The sequence below is a fragment of the Canis lupus genome, chromosome X (genome assembly GCF_003254725.2).
Source record: "Canis lupus dingo isolate Sandy chromosome X, ASM325472v2, whole genome shotgun sequence".
NCBI lineage: Eukaryota > Metazoa > Chordata > Mammalia > Carnivora > Canidae > Canis > Canis lupus.
In genome coordinates this window covers 100,944,391-100,968,792 of record NC_064281.1, presented here as the reverse complement: position 1 = coordinate 100,968,792, position 24,402 = coordinate 100,944,391, and the positions used below count along the sequence as shown (strand labels likewise).

At 38.5% G+C, this 24,402-nt stretch overlaps 1 long non-coding RNA gene and 1 other non-coding gene across 2 annotated transcripts; one reads left to right on the top strand and one right to left on the bottom strand.

The window, feature by feature from the left end:
* Positions 1 to 12,501: 12,501 nt before the first annotated feature.
* LOC118353676 (uncharacterized) lies at positions 12,502 to 21,948 on the bottom strand. The gene is made up of 4 exons (XR_004812977.2): positions 21,762 to 21,948; positions 21,580 to 21,642; positions 19,858 to 19,939; positions 12,502 to 12,699 (listed from the first exon to the last, which is right to left on the bottom strand). It is a non-coding gene; the product is annotated as an uncharacterized LOC118353676 (long non-coding RNA).
* A 1,734-nt stretch (positions 21,949 to 23,682) lies between these two features.
* Positions 23,683 to 23,789, top strand: LOC112649565 (U6 spliceosomal RNA). The gene has a single exon (XR_003129626.1). It is a non-coding gene; the product is annotated as a U6 spliceosomal RNA (small nuclear RNA).
* The last annotated feature ends 613 nt before the right edge of the window (positions 23,790 to 24,402 follow it).

The window sequence follows — 24,402 nt, the reverse complement described above, 5'->3', positions numbered from 1 at the left end:
TACCACTCTGGTGGACCCTGGGAAGCTAGAGGTGGGATCCAAGCATTAAATATGCACAGAAAACATTCAAAATAAGAGCTTTATTTCTGATATCAGACTTCCTAGGTTGGAATACTCTCTCTGCCACTCACTATATAGACTTTTTGAGTCTTATTTTGCTCAACTGAAAAATAGAGATACTAAGTGCTTGACTAATAGGAATTTTAGGAGGATTGGGTATGTGTTTACAAGTAAATACTTAGAGTTGTATCTGACTCAGAGTAAGCCCAAGTAAGTGTTGGCTATTATTCCTATTATTTCTTTTTTAAAAAGAATTTATTTATTTATTTATTTATTTATTTATTTATTTATTTAAGGAGAGAGAGAGAGAGAGAGAGAGAGAGAGAATGAGCAGGGGGAAGGATCAGAGGGAGAGGGAGAAGCAGATTCCCTGCCAAGCAGAGAGCCTAATGTGGGACATGATCCCAGGACCCTGAGATCATGACCTAAGCCAAAGGCAGGCGCTTAACTGACTGAGCCACCCCGGCACCCCTATTCTTATTATTTCAAGAGCTAGTCCAAAGTGGAATATATATTTCTGTAAAAAAGCATTTTAGGAAGTGTTTGCCTATCTCCATGAATCTAACCAATGAGATGACATTTCCTGTGACATTCCAATTGAGTTGCTATATTTATCCCATTTAAAATATATTTTTTAAAAAGACAAACATTCCAATTCTTTTTTTTTAATTTAGTGATTCAACAATTCCATACATCACCTGGTGTTCATCACATGTGCACTCCTTAGTCCCCATCACTTATTTTTTTTTTGAATCTTTTTTTTTGGTATAATTTTATTGGAGTTCAATTTGCCAACATAGAGCATAACATCCAGTGCTCATCCCATCAAGTGCCCCCTCAGTGCCTGTCGCCCAGTCACCCCAAACCCCCGCCCACCTCTCCTTCCACTACCCCTTGTTCGTTTCCCAGAGTTAGGAGTCTCCCATCACCTATTTAATACACTCCCTTACCCCCTTCCCTCTGGTAACCATCAGTTTATTCTCAATAATTAAGTGTCTGTTTCTTGATTTGTATCTTTTTCCCCTCTTTGCTCATTTGGTTTTTTCTTAAATTCTACATATGTGTGAAATCATATGGTATTTATCTTTGTCTGACTGGCTTATTTCACTTAGCATTATACTCTCTAGCTCCATCCAGGCCATTGCAAATGGCAAGATTTCATTTTTCTTTATCGCTGAATAATATTCCATTATATATATACCACATCTTTTTTATATATCCCTCTATCAATGGACACTTGGCTGCTTCCATATCTTGGCTATTTTAAATAATGCTGCAATAAACATATGGGTGCATGTATTCCTTTGGATTAGTGTTTTTATATTCTATGGGCAAATACCCAATAGTGTGATCGCTGGGTCATAGGAGAGCTCTATTTCTTTTAACTTTTTGAGGGACCTCCACATTGTTTTTCAGAGTGGCTGCATTCCTGCTAAACAGTGCATGAGGTATCTACATACCTTCTTTTTTTCCATATCCTCACCAACACCTGTTGTTTCTTGTGTTTTTGATTTTAGCCATTCTGGGCAGATGTCAGGTGGTATCTCAATGTAGTTTGGATTTGCATTTCCCTGATGATAAATAATATTGAGCATCTTTTCATTTGTCTGTTGTCCATCTAGATGTCTTATTTGGAGAAATATCTGTTCATATTTTCTACCCATTTTAATTGGATTGTTTTGGGGGTACTGGGTTAAGTAAGTTCTTTGTATATTTTGGATACTAACTCTTTATTGGATATGTCATTTGCAAATATCTTCTCCTACTGCATAGATTGCTTTTTAGTTTCATTGTTTTCTTTGCTGTGCAGGAACTTTTTACTTTGATGTAGTCCCAATAGTTTATTTTTGCTTTTGTTTCCCTTGCCTCTGGAAACATATCTAGAAAAGAGTTGCTATGGCTGATGTCAAAGAAGTTACTGCCTGTGTTCTCCTCTAGGGTTTTTATGGTTTCAGGTCTCATACTTAGGTTTTTCATCCATTTTGAATTTATTTTCGTATGTGGTGTTAGTGGTCCAGTTTCTTTCTTTTGCATGTAGTTGTCCAGTTTTCCCAGCAACATTTGTTGAAAAGACTATCTCTTTTTTTTTTTTGCATTGTATAGTATTTCCTGCTTTGTTGAAGATTAATTGACCATATAGTTGTGGGTTTATTTCTGGGTTTTCTATTCTGTTCCATTGATGTATGAGTCTATTTTTGTGCCAGTACCATGCTGTTATGATTACTCCAGCTTTGTAATGTAACTTAACGTCTGGAATTGTGATGCCTTCAGCTTTGCTTTTCTTCCTCAAGTTTGCTTTGAAAACTTGCCTTATTCAGGGTCTTTTGTGGCTCTATATCAATTTTTAAATTGTTTGTTCTAATTCTGTAAAAAAAATGCTGTTGGTATTTTGATAGGGAATGCATTAACTGTATTGATTGCTTTGGGTAGTATAGACATTTTAACAATATTCTTCCAACCCAAGAGCACGGAATGTCTTTCCATTTCCTTGTGTCATGTTCAATTCTTTCATTAGTGTTTTGTAGTTTTCAGAGTACAGACCTTTACCTCTTTGGTTAGGTTTATTCCTAGGTATCTTATTATTTTTGGTGCAATTATAAGTGGGATTGTTTTCTTAATTTCTCTTTGTGCTGCTTCATTATAGAAATATGTTGTATACACTGATTTTGTATCATACGACTTTACTGACTTCATTTATCAGTTGTAGCAGTTTTTTGGTGGGGTCTTTCAGATTTTCTATATGTAGTATCATGTCATCTACAAATAGTTTTACTTCTTCCTTACCTGTTTAGATACATTTTATTTCTTTTTTTTTGTCTGATTGCTGTAGCCATGACTTCTTTTTTTCTTACAGATTTTACTTATTTATTCACAAGAGACACACAGAGAGAGATACAGATATATAGGCAGGGGGAGAAGTAGGCTCCACGCAGGGAGCCCGATGTGGGACTTGATCCCCGGATTCCAGGATCACACCCTGGGTGGAAGGTGGGCACTAAACCACTGAGCCACCCAGGCATCCCCAGGACTTCTATTTATCCCATTTTTAATGTTCCTTTCTGTGAGTTTGTATGTGGTACTAAGATTCCTATTTTAAAATGTGTCATTTCTGTCGTGGAACTGATGAACATGTTCACTAAATTTGCCCAAGTATAAGCAGATTTTCTAGAAGTGCAGTAGCACACATTGAGAAGGAAATTGATTAACCAAAGCAGACTTTGACTTGTCCATGTGAGTTTGTCATTTTAATTATTAGGTTTTTAATACCATCAAATCAGTTAATGGCACCAAGAAAACAACTGCTCTTGTCAGAGAGTAAATAATGTATAGTCATTCTAGTGTGAAGGTTGTTTTTGTATCACGTTTCATTGTGCTGTCATGTCTGATTTATGGCTATAACTAACTGACCCTGGCTCTGGCCCCTATCTGATCACACAGTAATTTTAAGCCTGTCCCTCTCAAAAAGACACTGCCAAAGTATTTATGGGAGTCCCCAGGGGTTACCATACATGAGCTCTGAATTAGCCAGACCACCATCACTGCTGCTGATACTGTGCCTCATTCTGTCAGTGATGCTGCTGCTGCTGCCTTGCCAGTCTGATATATCCTGTTGATTATTCTGGTTATTGATGCTCTCAATCCTCATAGAGCAATGGACCTTGACAATCAACTGCAAAGTCAGAAGGGGCAAAGGTTTCTCCTTCCTGCATTATGTTCCCTTAGGGGAATCTCATAACACAGTTATTCGGGTCCTGTGATATTACAGAGTTTAGTCAGCTCATTTGCTTTTTGCTCATAGTCCTAATTCCCCAGAGCACATATTTGCCCAGTCAGAGTAGTTGGGTTGAGATGGATTTAGGCAACAACAGCTATCCTATAACTGTAAACTCTGCCTGCCCCTCATTCTCAGCCCCTCTTGCTAAATCTGATTCGCCAGACTTCTTTTTACTCATTGGTGGATTCTTTCCCAGGGGCCCTAAAATCTGTTCAGAAACATATACAGCTGGAGAACTCCCAGGAGCCCTAAAATCTGTTCAGAAACATATCTTCAGCTGGGTTCTCCATATATTCAACAGAAATCCAAGAAGAGATATGGCTGATGTCCTTTGTCAGAAGATTTTGTACTAGTACAAGTCAATCAATGTAATTGGTTTGTGGGTGGAGAGTGGTAAAGAAAGTGGTAACTTAACTCCATCTGCCAGATGTAATTGAATCCTAGATATGGCCCAATTGGGACCATGCTGTTAAAGTATGTTTACATCTCTCAGCTGTATGCCTGTGAAATTGTCATGGCCTGGAATGTCTTGTCCCTCCTCTCTCCAAATACGTATCTGCCCATTTTCAAAACCTTTATAAAAGTTTACCTTTTTAAAGAAGACTGCCTCAGTTAACCACATCTGATCAAAAAATAATTTCTGTGCTGCACATTCCATGCTTCAATTTTATGTTGATGTAATATATACTTTAAATATATTTTAAATGTTCCTTGTTCCCTCACTGAATAGATATTTATGAACACTTACTACATGCTGGGGATATTGCAGTAAACAAAACAGACATGATTCTCTGCCTTCATGAACCTGACATCCTTGTGGGAGAGATGACAAAGAGGTAAACAATCAAGCAAGTTAATTTCAGATAGTGATAAAGATATGAAGAAAAGCAAGACAAGGGGATAGAGAGTGAAGGAGAGGCAGGCTAACTACATAGGGTGGCCTGAGAAGGCTTCCCTGAGTAGGTGACATTTAACTCAGCCCTAAAAGGTAAGGAAGCACTCATGCAAACAGTGTTCCAGGAACAGATAAGAGCAAGTACAGAGTTCCTGTACAGAAATGATTTTAGTGTGCTGGAAGAACTGAAAGATGTTCTCAGGTTTGTTGGAGCACCATGAGTATGAGGTTCACTTATCATCTTCTCGGATTCTGGGTTATAGTCTCAATTAGACTGTGCAATATTGAGGACTAGGATGCAGAAGCCAGGTTGTTCTTTCTCTATTGTCTGTTTTGTCTTTTAATTGGTATGTTTAGATGATTTATATTTAATGTAATTGTTGGTATATTTGGATTTACATCTGCCATGTTTGTTTTGTTTCTTCTGTGTTTTATTCCTTTATTTCTCTCATCCAGCCTTATTTTGGAGTAAACATTTTTAGTATTCTATTTTAATCTACTGTTGTGAACAATATTTTTAGTGATTTTTCTATGTGTTACAAAATCCATCTTTAAATTTTAACATTTCTGGTAATTAGTTAACTTTTTAAAGAACAGTTTCACATTCACAGAAAAATCAAACAAACAGTACAGAGTGTTCTCTGTTACCACGCTCTACTCCCATACAGTTATCCCTATTATTAACATCTTTTCTTGTGCCACATTTGTTATAATTAACAAACCAATATTGATACATTATTATTAACTAAAGTCTACTTTACATTGAGGTTTATTCTTTGTGTTGCATATTTCTGTGGGTTTTGACAAATGCATAATGTCACCATTATGCATACTGTATTTACCATTACAGTATCACACAGAATAGTTTCACCACCCTAAAAAGTTCTTATGATCCATCCAGTCATCCCTCTATATCCCCAAACCCCCGACCACCACTGATCTTTTTACTATCTCTATAGTTTTGCCTTTTCCGTAATATATAGTTGGAATCTTATATGGCCTTTCAGGCTAGATTCTTTCACTTACCAATATGTATTTAAAGTTTTTCCATGTCTTTTTGTGGCTTGATAGCTCATTTATTTTCATTGCTTGAGTAACATTCCATTGTATGGCTGTACCAAAGTTGTTTGTTTATCCATTTACCTATTGAAGGACATCTTTGTTCCTTCCACATTTGGTGATCAGGAGTAAAGCTGCTATAGACATTTGTGTACTGTTTTTTTTTTTCAGACATAGTTTATAGCTAAAGTGGGTAAATACCAATGAGCACAGTTGCCAGATCATATGGTAAAAAGATCATATGGTAAAAGTATGTTTAACTGTGTAAGAAACTGTTAAACTGTTCCCCAAAGTGGATGTGCCATTTTCCATTGCCATTAGCAATGAGTGAGAGTTCCTCTTGTTCTGCACACTTGCCAGCATATAATATTATTGGGTTTTTGGATTTTAGATATTCTAAGAAGCGTGTAGTGGTGTTTTATTTGTAATTCCCTTATGACATATCATGGTGAGCATCTTTTCATATGCTTATTTGCCACCTGTATATCTTTTTTGATGAGGTATCTCTTTAAATCTTTTGCCCATTTTAAAAATTTGTTTGCTTTCTTATTGTTGAGTTTTAAAAGGTTTTAAAAATTTTTTTGGATATGAATATCTTTACCAGATATGTATTTTGTGAATATTTTATCCCACTCTGTGGATTGTCTTTTCATTATCTTAGCAGTGCCTTTTGCAAAGAACACATTTTTAATTTTAATAAAGCTCAATTTATCAATTTTTTTGTATATGGTGCTTTTGGTGCTGTATCTAAAAAATCATAATCAAACTCAAGGTCACCTAGATCTTTCTCTATAATAGCTGTATGAAGTCTTTATCAGATAATCCCAACATCTGTGTCATTTCTTGATTATCTTTTTCTATATCAACCAAGATTTTTGTGGTCGTTCATATGTCTAGCAATTTTGGATTGTATCATGGACATTTTTAATATTACATTTTTTTTATTTTAGAGAGAGAGTAAGAGTATGTGCACATGCAAGTGGGGAGAGGAATAGAAGAGGATGGAGAGAGAGAGAATCTCAAGCAGATTCCTCACTGAATGTGAAGTCCAATGCAGGGCTCAGTCTTGTGACCCTGAGATCATGAACTGAGGTGAAAACAAGAGTTGGATGCTTAACCTACTAAGCCACCCAGGTGCCCCTGAATATTATATTTTGCGACCCTAGGATTTGTTTAAATTCTGTTGAGCATGTTGATATTTTTATTTTTAATTGGGTTATCAGGTTATCCATCTGGTTTAGTTCAGACCACAAGTTCCAACACTTTTTCTGTGGCCTGAAGTTCCTATGTCAGTTTAGTTTCTAAAACTTTTGCAGTACTATATGAATCTGTCTGCCTATGTGCCACCCAGTGGCCAGACTGGAATCTGAGTAATGGCCTGTTTTTTGATTTAGTTCTTGAAACTGAATTTGGTATGCTGATTCAGACCAGATCCACACATACATGCATGGGGAGTGAGAGTAGGAGTTCATAAGCAGCATTATAGGGTTACATTTATGAGCTCCTCCCTCTCTTCAATATCCTCAATATTTTATGGTTCCCCGGGGGCTTTCTTTTTTGATATTCTGATGAGAAACCACCTACTTTCATGATTGTCCTATTGGCAGGGCCAGGCATCAAGAGGACAAAGAGAAAATAAAAAAGTAATGTGCTTAGCCATCTTGGAACTATACCTCAACCAAAGGGAAAGAAAAGTTCTCTCCAGAGTTTTGGCTTCTGCAGTTTTCCAGTGTCTGCTGCTTCCATTGCTATAGCTGCAGAATCACCTAGAGATTGAGATACTGTGAAAATGAGAAAGAAGGAAAAGAAACTAGGGTTTTCTTTTACTTTATGATCATGAGTAATTCCTTTTCCTGTTCCTCCATCCACAACTAGAGAGCTTTTTGGGGAGCTTTCTCTATCTGTACCATAGAGTACACTTTTGGGTTTCTGACACTTTGATTACTGGCCAGGTGATTTAGGAGGAAAGAATATGGTAAACTCACTGCTGGGTTTGTGATGCCTCAAATTCTGGTGTTCTTTCTATCCCTGATATTTACCTTTCAAATAGATGCTCCATGTATATTCTGCCTGGGCTTTGTGATTAATTTTGATGAGAGAAAACTTACCTGGGGCCAAATCTCAAATCCATTTTTTTTAGGATAATTTGGGTTTGTTGCAGGAAATGTTTCATTTTCTTTTGCAATCAAAGCAAAGTGAAAAAAAAAACCCAAACAATTAAGACTTAATTAACTGGAACTCTTTTTAAAAATTTTTTTAAATTTTATTTTTAACTAATCTCTACACCCAGTATGGAGCTCAAACTTACAACCCTGAGATCAAGATTTGCATGCTTCACTGACTGAGACAGCCAGGCACCCCTTGATTTACTGGAACTCTTGAGTACAAGACATATTTCTTGTTGGTTACAGCAATTTTAAGATTTCTTTGGGGTGATATCTTTTTTTTTAAAGATTTTATTTATTTATTCATGATAGTTACACAGAGAGAGACAGAGAGGCAGAGACACAGGCAGAGGGAGAAGCAGGCTCCATGCAGGGAGCCCGACGTGGGATTCGATCCCGGGTCTCCAGGATCGCGCCCCGGGCCAAAGGCAGGCGCCAAACCGCTGTGCCACCCAGGGATCCCTTTGGGGTGATATCTTAAGTGCAACAAACATTCTGCTCATTTTGATGACCTCCTCTTCCACTATGCCCCACATTGGCACATACAAGATGGTGATCATGTGTAAAAAGCTACTATACTATGTGGCAAAGTGAGATTTCAACTCAAGCCTGTTTAACAGCATAGCCTAAGCTCTTCACCACTAAACTGTGCTGCCTTTTAAATTTAAACAAATACTGCCCCACATCTAGAATTTTTACTGACTGTGTTACATTTTTTGTTCACTTCCTTGATCTTCCTTCTCAAACCCTGTAGAAGGAGTATACTTCCCTATCCTCTTAATATTGAGGTTGGCCATGTAATTTGCTTTGGCCTAGTGGTGGTTGGACTATGGTCCCCCACTCCTTGACTTTGGGCTTAGCCACCTCACTGAGGAGACATGGCAAGAGCAGAGCTGTGGAATTTGTTTTATAATTAGGCTTATCTTTTGCCCTTCTGCCACTATCATGAAAAGAACATGTCCCAATGATCCTGCTATTACAGGGAAAATGAGACATGTGGAGCATACCTGTATCCATCCCAAGCTTGGTGCCAAGCCCACATAGGCCTAACCTAGGTGAGTGACATGTGAGTAAAAATAAATGATTATTGTTTCATGATTCTGAGTTTAGGGATGGTTTGCTATATAGAATCATTGTGGCAAATGACAGATTAATTATGGTCATATAAATATTTGGTTGAGGACATCTTATGTTTCCACATGAAATTTAAATGAACATATGATTTTTATTTAAATTTTAAAGACTAGGGATATTGTAATCTTTAGTTTCTTCACTGCTTACTATTTCCAGGCCTGTTTTCCTCCTAGAAGAGTTCTTACTAAGGAATAAGATTTCTTCTTTTTATCACTCGCTCTGCTAGTTCTGCCAAATTCTGCTAGTTTTATTTGGGGTTTCAGAGCATTGTGGAGACATATAGTGTGAGTCATCAAAGTACCTACTTCCTTAAACTGGATTTGTTATTCTTGGTCCCCATTATAAATGCAGCATCATCATCCCTATAGGTCTCTCTGCATGGTTTTTGCTGACAAAAAGCCACAGATAATAGAGTTGTATACTGGTGCATTCTTCATGACTCTGTTTCTTCCCATGTGGTAACCTCTAGAATGGGATCTAAACAGACTTAGGCTTGAATAATACTTCTATCCTTTAATGTCTGCAGGACTGTGGATAAACTACATATTGTCTCTGAGCTTCAGATTCCGCATATGTGATGTGGGATTATAATATCTGTTCAGCCTCCCTCACGGCATTGTTCTGAGCTGCAGGAGCTCAGTAAAGGTTAGAGATCTTATGATTCTTGTTATTTACTTGAGTATGTTCAGCAAGCTAGGAGCTAGTAGTAGTCACCACCAGTTCTTTTCTTTATATGCCTTAGGAGAGGGATATTTTGGGAAGCTGGGGCATGGTAACTCCATTTCACTACCTCTGGCTCCTGACACAGCCTGGGCTGAGCAATCTCACTCTGCCCTCTCTACCTTTTTTCCTCCACCTGGGAAGGAGCATCCTAACCACACTCACCATCTGTCTAGGACTCAGAGAATCCTATTTCCTTGACAACAGAAATGTAGGTATCCAAGTGACTTAGCTTTGAAGCACTGAAACAGTAGCAGTCAGCTCTTGGTATTACATTGCTCTAGGCTTCTTAGAGTTGTCTCCAATAGTTTATCAAATGCAGAGTATGTGTCCTTGAGACTAAAGAAAAGATGTCTAGCCTAGCTGCTTTCTATCAGACACATGGGCCCTAAAGTTGTTTTGCAAAATAAGGCAGCTTTTCTATCTCATTCTTAGTGGTCTTTTAGAACCATACAACTTGTAGAGCCTGGAAAAGATTAATACTTATGATTGCATCTGCCCTTTGGTTCATAAGCTTAATTGGTAGGACTTCACATTGGAAGAGAATTATATTATTATTTACCATATGTCAAGTGCTTTACATTTTTTATATCATTCATTCAGATTTAGTTATGACATCAGCCCTTTTATTCTCATTTTACAGATCAGGAAACCTAGGCTTAGAGTAAATAAATTAACAGAGTCAGTAGTTACACCCACATCTGTCTGAATCCAAAGCTTATGTATTCCATGACATCACAAAGCTACTGTTTTTTTTAAAGATTTTATTTATCCATTCATGATAGACACACACACACAGAGGCAGAGCCACAGGCAGAGGGAGAAGCAGGCTCCATGCAGGGAGCCTGATGTGGGACTCGATCTCAGGACTCCAGGATCACACCCTGGGCCAAAGGCAGATGCTAAACTACTGAGCCACCCGGGCTGCCCTAGTATGCCCCTCTTTCCCATACTCCACATCACTCTCATGGTTTTGAGGTTTTTTTGCAATTCAAGGAGTCTCCTCTATCTCTGGATATCTCTTTACCTTCTGCATAATTGTCAAAAATTCCTTGTTTTGTGTCCCATTCCCTTTGGGACCTGTTGTATATAAAATTTACCTGATAAACTATAGGTTAATATGTTAATGCTCTAATGTATTACCTTTCTCATATATTATCTGCATATTAGCAGGATGCTTCCCTCAAAGAAATGATGTACAGTGGAATTTCATGCATGAAGACATTAGGTTATGGAGGAGAGAAGTTTGAGTAGGTAGCTTTTTCATACCACCTCAATGGCTACTAGAAAATATATATCCTTTGGAGCCTTCTTAGAGAAAGGCAATTTTCTTAGGGTTATATGAGGCATAGCCTTTGCTTGTTAGCCTTTTGCAGCAGTGGGTGGGCAGGAGTAGTAGTTGCCACAGCTCTTGGTAATGGGGCCTGGACTGCTTGGGTTCTGGGGTTGGAAGTTGGCATTTGAGACCTTTTGTAGAGTATTTAATGGATAAGGATTGAGATGAGTTTGAATCTGGATAAAATCAGCAAGAAGAATCCTGTTAGAATCAAGGCCAGGGGCAACTCCTGCCATTTCTTTGAAGGCAGTAGGACTCCAGACATCACAAAATAGCTGATACTCATCTTCGTCATCCTTTCCATCCTCATCAGGAGAGTCACAAGCATACTGTACTGGCTGAACATAAAGGCTGGACCAGCCCTGGTGATTGGCATGAGAACTAATCCTTTCCCATCAGTATTCATAGTGAGGCACTGGAACAGGGACTCTTGCATTACCATAGTGCTATGTCCCCTTTTACTATTAGTCTCTGCATGTAAGAGGAAGGGTTTGTAGGCATTGTCTACTTTATCTCTGATGGGAGTAAACTTGCCTAAGACTACAGAGCAAATTCATGGCTTAGTGAGGGCTATATCTTAGATCTCCTGATGTCCTACTTTGTGCTTTTTCTTGTATACTACAGTGTGCCTGTTGTGTGAGCTCAGACAGCACACATGGGTGGCATGGTTTACAGAAGACCTCTGGTTTTTATGTACATGGTTACATATGTGCACATATGACGTGTGTGTAGTGCATAGAAGAGGGGCTGTCAGATACCTCATGCATTTTAACAATCATTGTTACACATAATAACTATTATATCTTAACTATCATTATCATAATTGATAATATTTTATATATATGTAAGTTCATATGAGGGCCTTGAGACTCAGTAGCCCACTCTTCTTAGTTCACTGATCAAAGTTTATAGAATTCTTTCATGTCTCTCAAATCCTTATAACAATATCATAGGGATCAACATTATTGTTAATGTTGTTATTATTATTATCCCAACCCATAGATAAAATAATAGGTTTAGAAAAGTTGAACGGGTGGACCAAGACAGAGGTAAATCAGTGATGGAGCTGAGCTGACCAAGGCCAGTGCCCATACTTCTACACCAGAGCCTCCTTCCCAAGACCTGCAGAAAAGATATTAAAGGGGGCATAATTCCTAGGTAAGCATTAGACCTGCAAGATCAGATTCAGGGAAAAAGGGGAGCTTGTGTGCAAGCATCACATGCTTGGTAGTATGAGCTGAGGACAATGACAACAAGACTTTACTTGTTGACCAGTTCTGTTAGGACCAGCCATGCTCACGAGAGTGCCTCTTTTCTTTTTCTTTCTTTTTTAAAAAGATTTTATTTATTCATTCATCAGAGATACAGAGAGAGAGAGAGGCGGAGACACAGGCAGAAGGAGAAGCAGGCTCCATGCAGGGAGCCCGACGTGGGACTCGATCCCGGGATCAGGCCCTGGGATGAACGTAGTGCTAAACCGCTGAGCCAACCTGGGCTGCTCAAGAGTGCCTCTTTTCATCTCAGTTCCTTTCCATGTATGTTCAAGAAATTCCATCTAAATAAAATTAACAAAAATAATGAATTCAGATCAACATGAGAGGCCCAGCTTTGCTATGAGGACATAATATAGCAATGTATTTGAGAAACAGAAGGTGGAAGAAAGGAGAGAGGGAACATGAGAAAGGGAGGGAGAGAGACATGAAAGTATTTGACAGGTAAGATCTGAACATATAAAATATAGAGGTAAAAAGCAAGCAGCTGTGTAAGAACAAAGGAATATTCTGCTGTTCCTTATTCTGCTTGCTGCCCAGACTCTTCAATTGCAGCTTCTACTAAATAATAATGTGGGCTCTCTCTTTGCTCCCAGCTCAAAGAGAATGATAAAGCAGCAAAACACTCAAAGGTACAGTACAGCCACAGATAAAAAAAAATTGATGACACGGAAATCAGCCCCATCCCATAACACACACACTTCGGCAACCCCTCCTGGAGAAGTGAATGATAGTGAATATAATGAACAAAGAAGAAAAAGACCTTTGAGCTAAGATGAGGAGAGGAGCCTTTATTTGGTTCCCTAATGGGGTGTTTTGATGCTTGCTAATGTCTATAGTGCTCAATTTTACAGCAGAAAGTTGGAGTGGAAGTAGAGGCTAGTTAGTTCAGTGTCTCAGTTCTCAATAAGACACAGCTATCTTAGGTGTGAAAGTCATACATCAGATACAGTAAGACATTAATTTCTAGGTTTTTTAGCAGATAATAAAAGTTGAAGAAGAAGTTAGACCCTGGGTTCTACCCATTTTGGGGAAGACATGAAATGGCCAAATTAAATTCTAGTTTTTAGAAAGGAAGAAATGATGGATTCATTGTATGAAACACAGAATGGCAAACTTGATGTCAGTCTTAGACAATGATTCTAGAAATGCTATTAAAGGATAGTTTAAAATCTCAAGAAGTGTTAGGTCTGATCAGTAGGAGGCAACACAGGTTTGCTGAGAAGTCATGTAATGCAAATTTCATTCATTTAATTAGTTGAGTGATGGATCTGGGGAATGTACCATACGATATACATATGTGGCTGTCATCTAGGGCTTTAGCATGATTTCCCATGATATATTTGTGGAAAGTGTGACGATCTGTAGTCTCACTCATATAGTTATGTCAATTAGCAGTTTGTTGAAGTGATATAACAAAAATGTATCCGTACAGATTTGGACACTATTAATATAATGATTTCTAGTAACAAGCTATAGGGTTCTATCCTCAACCTTGTTCTGTTAAACATTTTTATTCATGACTTGATTGAAGTCATAAAAAACAGGCCCATAAGATTTATAAAGGGATATTACAATGGAAGCCAGAGTTATGATTCTGCAAATTTTGACAGATTTGGTAGATGGGCAGAATCTGCAAGGTGAAATTTTATAAATGTAGCATAAAAGACTAGGAAGATTGCTAGAACTCATACAGCAATTCGGCAATGTGGCAGGATACAAAATCAATACCCAGAAGTCAGTGGCATTTCTATACACTAACAATGAGACTGAAGAAAGAGAAATTAAGGACTCAATCCCATTTACAACTGCACCCAAAACCATAAGATACCTAGGAATATACCTAACCAAAGAGGTAAGGGATCTATACCCTAAAAACTACAAAACACTTCTTTTTTAATAAAGATTTTATTTATTTATTCATGAGAGACAGAGAGAGAGAGAGGCAGAAACACAGGCAGAGGGAGAAGCAGGCTCCATACTGGGAGCCTGACATGGGACTCGATCCCAGATCTCCAGGATCACACCCCAGGCTGAAGGTGGCACTAAACCGCTGGGCCACCAGGGCTGCCCTACAAAACTCTTCTGAAAGAAATTGAGGAAGACACAAAGAGATGGAAAAATATTCCATGCTCATGGATTGGAAGAATTAATTAATTAATTATTTAATTAATATTGTGAAAATGTCTATGCTACCCAGGGCATTGTACACATTTAATGCAATCCCTATCAAAATACCATGGACTTTCTTCAGAGAGTTGGAGCAAATCATCTTAAGATTTGTGTGGAATCAGAAAAGACCCCGAATATCAAGGGGAATATTGAAAAAGAAAACCAGAGCTGGGGGCATCACAATGCTGGATTTCAAGTTGTACCACAAAGCTATGATCATCAAGACAGTGTGGTACTGGCACAAAAACAGACACATAGATCAATGGAACAAATAGAGAACCCAGAAATGGGTCCTCAATTCTATGGTCAACTAATATTTGACAAAGCAGGAAAGACTATCCACTGGAAAAAGGACAGTCTCTTCAATAAATGGTGCTGGGAAAAGTGGACGGCCACCTGCAGAAGAAGGAAACTATACCATTCTCTTACACCACACACAAACATAAACTCAAAATCTTTGGAAGCTCTAAATGTGAGTCTAGAATCCATCAAAATCCTAGAGGAGAACACAGACAACACCCTTTTTGAACTTGGCCACAGTAACTTCTTGCAAGATTCATCTATGAAGGCAAGGGAAACAAAAGCAAAAATGAATTACTAGGACTTCATTAAGATAAAAAGCTTCTGCCCAGCAGAAGAAACAGTCAACAAAACTAAAAGACAACCTACAGAATGGGAGAAGATATTTGCAAATGACCTATCAGACAAAGGGCTTGTATCCAAGATCTATAAAGAACTTATTAAACTCAACAGCAAAGAAACAAACAATCCAATCATGAAATGGGCAAAAGACATGAACAGAAATCTCACAGAGGAAGACATAGACATGGCCAACAAGCACATGAGAAAATGCTCCGCCATCACTGGCCATCAGGGAAATACAAATCAAAACCACAATGAGATACCACTTCACATCTTGAGAATGGTGAAAATTAACAAGACAGGAAACAACAAATGTTGGAGAGGATGTGGAGAAGGGGGAACTCTCTTTCACTGTTGGTGGGAATGTGAAATGGTACAGCCACTCTGGAAAACTGTGTGGAGGTTCCTCAAAGAGTTAAAAATAGAACTGCCCTATGACCCAGCAATTGCACTGCTGGGGATTTACTCCAAAGATACAGATGCAGTGAAACGGCAGGACACCTGCACCCCAATGTTTATAGCAGCAATGTCCACAATAGCCAAACTGTGGAAGGAGCCTTGGTGTCCATCGAAAGATGAATGGATAAAGAAGATGTGGTATATATATCTATATATCTATACATCCATATATCTATATATCTCTATCTATGCACACACACACAATGGAATGTTAGCCATTAGAAAAGATGAATACCCATCATTTGCTTCGATGTGAATGGAACTAGAGGGCATTATGCTGAGTGAAGTAAGTCAATCGTAGAAGGACAGTCATTATATGGTTTCACTCATATGGGGAATATAAGAAATAGTGAAAGGGATTAAAGGGGAAAGGAGAGAAAATGAGTGGGAAAAATCAGAGAGGGTGACAGAACATGAGAGACTCCTAACTATGAGAAATGAACAAGGGGTAGTGGAAGGGGAGGTGGACAGGGGGATGGGGTGACTGGGTGACAGGCACTGAGGGAGTTCCTTGACGGGTTGAGCATTGGGTGTTACACTATATTTTGGCAAATTGAACTTCAATTATATATATGACTGTGGGGGAAATTCCAAGAAACTGATTGCCCAAATATGGAGTATGGCATAGCAGAGCTCATATAAAGAAGGCTTAGGGGCTTTAATATTCAATGAGCTCAAAGGTAAATTAGCTATGAGACATGTCTATGTGTTTGTTTTAAATATATTTTGTTAAATTAAAGTAGACATGCAGTGTTATATTACTTTCAAGTGTACTACATAGTGATTCAACAATTCTATATATAGAATATTATACTAATATTAATATATTAATGCTAGTACATTCTATAATATATAGAATTATAATTCTATAAATTATTCATTGTTAACCATAAGTGTAGTTACCCTCTGTCACCATATAAAGTTATTACAATATTTTTTACTATATTCCTTATGTTGTACTTTTCATCCCTGTAACTTATTTATTTTATAACTAGAAGTGTTTACCTTTTAACTCCCTTCACATATTTTTGCCTGTGAGTGTGTATTTTTTGTGACACATTAATATGGTGGTTCACACACTTGGCTTCCCAGGCTGCAACTCAGATCAACTGCATAGGAATCTGTGGGGGTAGGGCCTAGAAATAAGTATATTTAAATCTCCCCAGGTGATTCCAATGGGAAACCAAAGTTGAGAACCATTGCGATAATAGAATGTGAGACAAGTGATAATCCAATTGTAATGTGTATTGTTCTAACTAGTATGTTTCACTTAGTCTTGGACAATACCTTTTACAAACTGGAACCCATTGGGAGCAGTGTTACTCAGACTGTAAGGGGGCTTGCAGTCATACAAACTATGCCATCAGGAACTGCTGAAGGAACTGAGTGTGAGCAATCTCAGGGAAGACATAGAAGTTGTCCTCAAATGAGTGTGCCAGAGAGATCACCGTTATTCTATTTGGCTCCAGAGATGAGAACTAGAACCAAGAAGATGAAGTAAAATGGAGGCAAATTTTAATTCAGTGAAAGGAATAATATTCTATGAGGGCTATCTAAAGACGTAATAGGCTGCCTCAGAAAGAAATGATTGCCCTATAATTTGGGAACTCCAAATCCTATGGCTGCTTAACCAGTTGGTGAGAGTATGGAGAAGTCTTGTGTTATTCAAGATTCTTTTTGTGGCATATAACAGAAGCCCAATTCAAAAAACTCAAAAATAGAGTCAGTTGTATCATATAACAGGGAACTGACTTCAGTGAGGGCTGATTTAAGGGATCAGTTGATATCATCAGGCTCTTTTTTGCCATTTATTTTGGCCCCTGTTTGTCTTTGCTTTCCTTTATTCTACATTTAGGCTCCCACCACATGGTGTCCTGGCAACCCCAGTAGAGAGAGAAAATATCTTCTGATACTTCTTAAAAGAGAAACACTGATTCTAAATGGACCCATGTTGTCAGAAAGAGGGTCTTTGTGTGTGTGTGTGTGTGTGTGTGTGTGTGTGTGTGTGTGTATAGGACAGGGGAACTGGTGCATGAATCAGAGTCTTGGCACTGGATAGAGTTGAATAAGTGAAGATCCCTCTTAGTTCTGGGTTTTTAATATTTTTGACACCATGGCCAGAATGTAGCAATAAGTATAGACTACTGAGCTCATCAAATATAATCTTTTCTGTAGTCAGGCCCATCTGTTTCTCATGTTCTTCCCCATTCACAGCTTTGCTTGTGTTGCTTAATCTTTCTAAAAAGACCTCCACTTACTACTCTTTAACCCATAGTTCAAGACTTGTCTCAAGTTTTGCGTCTTCCTCTGTTGTAGCTGTTCCAGACCACCCTGATCTGCACCCCTTTGAACTACTACAGTACTCTTCACAATTACATATTTCCTGATGTCATGCCTTGAATTTTTTCTGTTTTTCAATGAGTTAGTCATACAAATTGTGACTGTATTATAACCAAATTGAGAAGTAGGGTCAATGCCTTTTCCTTGTTTATTCTTCCTGTGCTTAACATAGAGTTGAGAATATTATATGGGCTTGTTCATTCAAATTACTGATTGATGGTCATTTTTAAAATATAGCCATCCCTTTACTACTATGTGTGAAATCTCTGTCTTGCAACTAGTAATGGATTAAATGGCAAAGATGGGAGCATTGCCATCAGAGGCCTTCTGGAGAAATAATTTTACACTACTGAAGAGGGCATTGTAACTCTTTCCTACTGGCACAAGCTCTGCTCCATGCTCATGCTGCCAAGCTGGTTTCCTTGCTTTTGGACTTTAGGAATGGGTAGGTTTCCTGATTAGGACCTTCTTTTTTAAGATTTTATTTATTTATTCAGGAGAGACACAGAAAGAGAGGTAGAGAGACACAGGCAGAGGGAGAATCAGGCTCTATGCAAGGAGCCCAATGTGGGACTCAATCCCAGTACTCTAGGATCACACCTTGAGCTGAAGGCAGACATGCTTAACTGCTGAGCCACCCAGGCATCCCTGGTTAGGACCTTCAATCACTCACTCATTACAGAATAATTTATTAATCACCAGTGTTATTCTAAGGTCTGTTCTAGTTATGGGGGATATATAGAATCTCAGTTCTAAGGAGCTTGCAGGGAGAAACAGAAAAACAAAATTAGATAATTATAATATAGCATAATGGGGTTCCAATTCTGGATTAGATGAAATAAGCATACTCTACCCTCCAGTGTTGTATATAGCTATAAAGCCTGAACAGAATGAATAGAACATCGAATAGTCTGAAAAGTAAATAGTAGCAGATTGGGAGGAAAAAACAGAAATCACACTATCGCTGAACTGGTGAGTATGCCACTTAAAAAATTTTGCTATACTCTGGCCTGAACTCAGCATACCAGAATCCAGTTAAGTGGCCATCAGTGAGCAGACAGAGCTCTAGGAGAAGTGATCTAATTCTGGCTCAAGAATGGAAAAGCGGGGGCAGCCCAGGTGGTTTAGCATCACCTTCATTCAGCCCAGGGCCTGATCCTGGAGTCTCCGGATTGAGTCCCACATCGGGCTCCCTGCATGGAGCCTGCTTCTCCCTCTGCCTGTGTCTCTGCCTCTTTCTCTCGTCTCTCATGAATAAATAAATAAAATCTTTAAAAAAAGAATGGAAAAGGGAACTACTAACACTTAGTGTGGAAATCTTCCACTTTTTTTAAAAACTCTTTTCTGTTTTCTTGTGCTCTGACTCCCAAGAAATTCTTTGGAAATAGTGGGCAGCAGTTGATAATTGAAGGCTGCAGGGGCTAAGTCTTTGAGGACAGGGTATTCTCTTTTCTTTTTGGTGGATCTGTAGTTATAAGAGGGTTGGGCCAATTTCCATTGCTTCTTTCCTCTTTCTGTACCCTATTGCTTGGACCTAAACAAGGGCACATTGCAAAAGTGAATAGCAGAGTAGGATAACTAAACCTCAGCTTTCAGTCCAGAGGACTGAACAAAAAGAGCCTCAGGGAACCAGAAAGTTCTGAGGAGATCACAGAAAGGGAGAAGCTTGGGAAAGTGACCTTATAAAGTTGTTTATGAACTCTAGAGCTCAACCCTGAGTGAACATGTCTGGGTTAGACCCTATTTAGCAGACTAAAGTCTTCAAGAACTAAACAGACCACAACCTAGATCCCAGACTATTCACTAAAAGGCAGACATGTGAAACATACCTGGATAGTGCTGTAAAGGCTTTGAAAATGGAATGGACTTTGGAACCACAACCCACAGAAGTTGGGTCAGAACGCTGACTGCCTGCTAAAACAAAACCATCAGTATCAGCATTCTTCATAGGGTTTAAACAATTTTCAAGATCTGGTAAGGCAGCATCTAAATTATCCAGGATATAATCCAAAATTATTAAGCATATAAAGAATTAGAAATGTCTTAACTCACATGAGAAAAGACAATCAACAGATGTAATCCCAGATGACAGATGTTGGAATTATATGAAAAAATTTTAAAGCAACTATTATAAAAATACACCAATAAACAAGGGCAAAATCCTTGAAAGAAATGGAAAAATTGAAAGCCCCAGCAAAAAAATAAAAATATATAAACAATCACCAAATGAAAGCTAGGAAAACTTAAAGCATGGCAGCCGGCTTCTGTCATGGCAAATGATTCCAAAGGGAGACACAGAAAACCAAGATGGAAGCCACAGTCTTTTTTATAACTTAATCTCAGAAGTGATATACCATCACTTCTATCCTATTTGTTAGAAGTGAGTCATTAAGTCCAGGCCATACTCAAAGGGAAGCGAATTAAACTTCACTTCTTGAAGTGGGAAAGTATCAAAAAATTTGTGGACATATTTTTAAAACCACCACAAGGGGAAGAAAGATTATTCTAGGAGGGGGGAATTAGATATGCAAAAGCAACAAAATGAGGCAAAGAATGAAAAGAAAAGCAAAGAATTAAAAATGAACACTGGGGCTGTTTCTGTCTCTATTTACTTCAGTTGGACTTATTAAGTATTGGTTGGTGTAAAGGTTCTCTGAATGTCAGATAATCCCCCAGACTTCTACGTACCTATCTTGTCTATTTGGGGAAGGCAGCGGGTCCAAGTCAGTGCCTTCACAGTAGGAGATAAATAGAACCTGCAGCCCCCATAGTATTTTGTTTTAGGATCTTTGAATAAAAGGGAGAATATAAAAAGATACTTTCTTTTAGTTGTAGGTGTATGCCTTTACAGTAGCGTGGAAAGGTAGCCTGGAATTTTAATTGGAGGCTTATTGTCCTTGATAATACTCCATTCTGCCACTGTTTTCCATCTTCTTAGTACCTAAATCATTGTAAGTCAGTTCTGCTATAATGTCTGTTTTGAAAACTTGAGTTTGTTCCAATGTGGTTGATATATTAGGGAACAATTTGAGCATGACATGAATTTTGTGTTTGCTTGAGCATGATTCCGTCAACAAGAAATATTAGGTGAATGCAGAAAACTACACCCAGCTGAACTGAGTGGTTTGGTAATACACAAAACACACCCTTAAACATCTACTAGCCATAGCCATTCACATTTAGTGTTACAACTTTCCATCTGATTTCAGATAACATTCCTTCCACCACTTCACAATAACTCATAACCTGCTATGCCTACATTTACAAGCAAACTTTAGGTGTTTTCAAGGTGAAGTTCCATATTTATTGTAGTATTTATGTATTTCTTAACCATTAACATGTGTAAAACTGTGCTGCCTTTCCTATCTGGTTTTTAGCATGCTACTGATATTTTTTATTGTTGTTCCTCTAACCCCATTTTTCCCATAAGCCCTGTGGTTTTCATTGTGCAATTTTGCATAGTGCAGTAATTTTAAAAGGATATGCCATATTATAGCAGAAATGACTGAATATATATTTATATATTATATATATTATATATATTAACTTACCTAGGACAGTGTATTTGGGTGGACTTAGCAAACAATGAAAATCAAGTCAGTGAAGATTCTGTGCTGCAGAGGCAAAAAGAAAAAGAAGAGAAACACTGAAGTACAGTGGAGATGCTTAACTTTGGTGGTGGACCATTCAGAGCCTCTATCTAAAGACTCCTCTGGTGGATTTCCATACTAACAGTTATTTGGTGTTCTGGCTTCAGGATCTTCTGTTTTTCTGACCTTGAGCTTCCTCTTCCACAGCAAGCAGTTCAGTTTCTTTGGAATATGTTGCAGTGAATAGGGTAGTGAGACATTGTCAAAATATTTGGACGTTATGCTCTTGCTTCTCTGACCTTGAGCAAGGCTAGTAGTTCCTGCCAATTTCATATGCCCTCTCAGGACACATCTTTAAGACCTGCTAGGGACTCTTGACTTTGGATCTGTGGCACCTGTTGCTGAGGTGGTCATAAGTTCCAAAGTGGTCCGGGGCATTTGTAATACAGAACCTCCTTCTCTTGGTACTTGGACTACATTCAAATCCATGGGAGGAGGCAGGGGTAAGTTTAATTCTTTACTCCTCTTTCTCTTCCTTTTCCTCATTATTCTTTCTCTTCTTCATCTTTATTGAGGCAGTGCCATGTAGTAGTTGAGGATTTGGGCTCTGGGCCTACCCTGTAATGGTTGTATGACCTTAGGTCACATATTTAACTTTTCTGCACTTCTATTCCTTCATCTTTAAATTGCGATGATAACAAAACCTACCTTATAGGCTTGTTGTGATGAATGAATGAGATAATCCATGACAAATACCGAGAACTGGGTTAGCAGATTTACACACATGTTCTTAATTGATACCTAAAGTCTAAGGAGATTATATCCATTTAGAATCAAGTGGAGATGTAAAAAAGTGGTTCTGAGCTATTAAATTCTGTCAGTGGGGAAGTGTAATTGCATTTATCCACAATTCTTCAGGAATCAGCTATTGAATAAAAAAGGCACAGGTGTGATTACAGTTTCTATTAATGAAGCTTATAAGCATTCTTTCATTAACTACTGCTCATACTCTTAGGGCCAAGGCTGCCAATATGAAGATGCTTCTTTTTTTTTCTTTTTAAATATTTTATTTATTTATTCATGATAGTCACAGAGAGAGAGAGGCAGCGACATAGGCAGAGGGAGAAGCAGGCTCCGTGCAGGGAGCTCGACGTGGGATTCGATCCCGGGTCTCGAGGATCATGCCCTGGGCCAAAGGCAGGTGCTAAACTGCTGCGCCACCCAGGGATCCCCTATGAAGATGCTTCTATATTAACTTTGAGTAAAGAGTGAATATTGAGGTTACATAACTGTAACAACAGAAACATTTTAGGCTGGCCCACTAGTATATTAAATGAAATGTTAAATGAGACTGTAATCTAACCTAGGGCAGAAATTTTGTCTTCTATCTCATCAACATCTACTATAGTGGTTTTCATACATAGGTGATTTTGTCCCCCCAGGGGACATTTGGCGATGTCTGGAGTCATTTTTGTTTGTCACAACTGGGGAGGAGGCAGCTGCTACTGGAATCTAATGGTTAGAGGCCAGGAATGCTGCTAAACATCTTACAGTGCACTGGACAGTCCCCCACAACATTTATCTTACCTGAAATGTCAATAGTCCTGGGGTCAAACCCTGCTCTAATGCAATGCCTAAATACAAGGGACTTTGTAGCCTCCTGATAAATGTGTATTGAATTAATGATTGAAGTTTGGGGAACAAAAATGTGATTTGGTAGCAGACACATGTTTGGCAGACAATCTTATGAAGGAGTGGTAGAGAAAAACTGGCACTTAGCTAATTGGTGTCAGCATGATACAAAAACTACTGTTTGCCCTGTTCAGGCATCCAGTAAGATTGGTCTGTGCCTGGTTCATATGGTTGCTAAATATTTTGAATAACATCCCTGGAAGGTGGTATATTTTTTAGAAGTTATAGATAATTGCTTCTGGAGATAAGTTGTCTTAGAAACTACAGAAAGAGTGAACAGATTGAGTTTGCCTTTGGGAAGTAAACAGGAGATGGGACAGAGTAGCTGTGAATAAATCACACTGTTATGGTAAGGATAGAAAAAGTTTACCAGTGCTCGCTTCGGCAGCACATATACTAAAATTGGAACGATACAGAGAAGATTAGCATGGCCCCTGCGCAAGGATGACATGCAAATTCATGAAGCGTTCCATATTTAAAAGAAAAGAAAAGAAAAAGTTTACCATCCTGGTGAAAGAGAGAAAATCAGAGCAATTTATTCCATAGTCCTCCATCTAAATCAAGGCAACAGTTTCCCAAATAGAGAGTTAGTGGGGGAAAAGTGAAAAGTGGAATAAAACAAAGTAGTTTCATGATAAAGGAAAACAGGTTATTTTCTGTAATGGGACATTGTCTTAGTCTGTCCAGGCTGCTATAAAAGAATACCATAGACTGGGTGACGTATGAACAACAGATTTGTTTCTCACAGTTCTGAAGGCTGGAATGTCAAGGTCAAGCACTGGCAGATTCAGTGTCTATGAGGGCATACTTTCTGGTTCATAAATAGCTATCTTCTCACTGTGTCTTCATGTGGTAGAAGGGGCAAGGGAATTCTCTGGTGTCTCTTTAACAAGAGCATTAATCCCATTCACATGGGCTCCACCCTCATGTCCTAATCACCTTGCAAAGGCTCCGCCTGATCATACCATCACATTGGAGGTTACGGTTTCAACATATGAATTGCGGTGGGGGGGCATAAACATTTGGTCTAGCAGGCATCTCTGAGAAATTTTAAGAGTAGCCCAAGAGAACATGGGAGACCCCTCAAAGGTA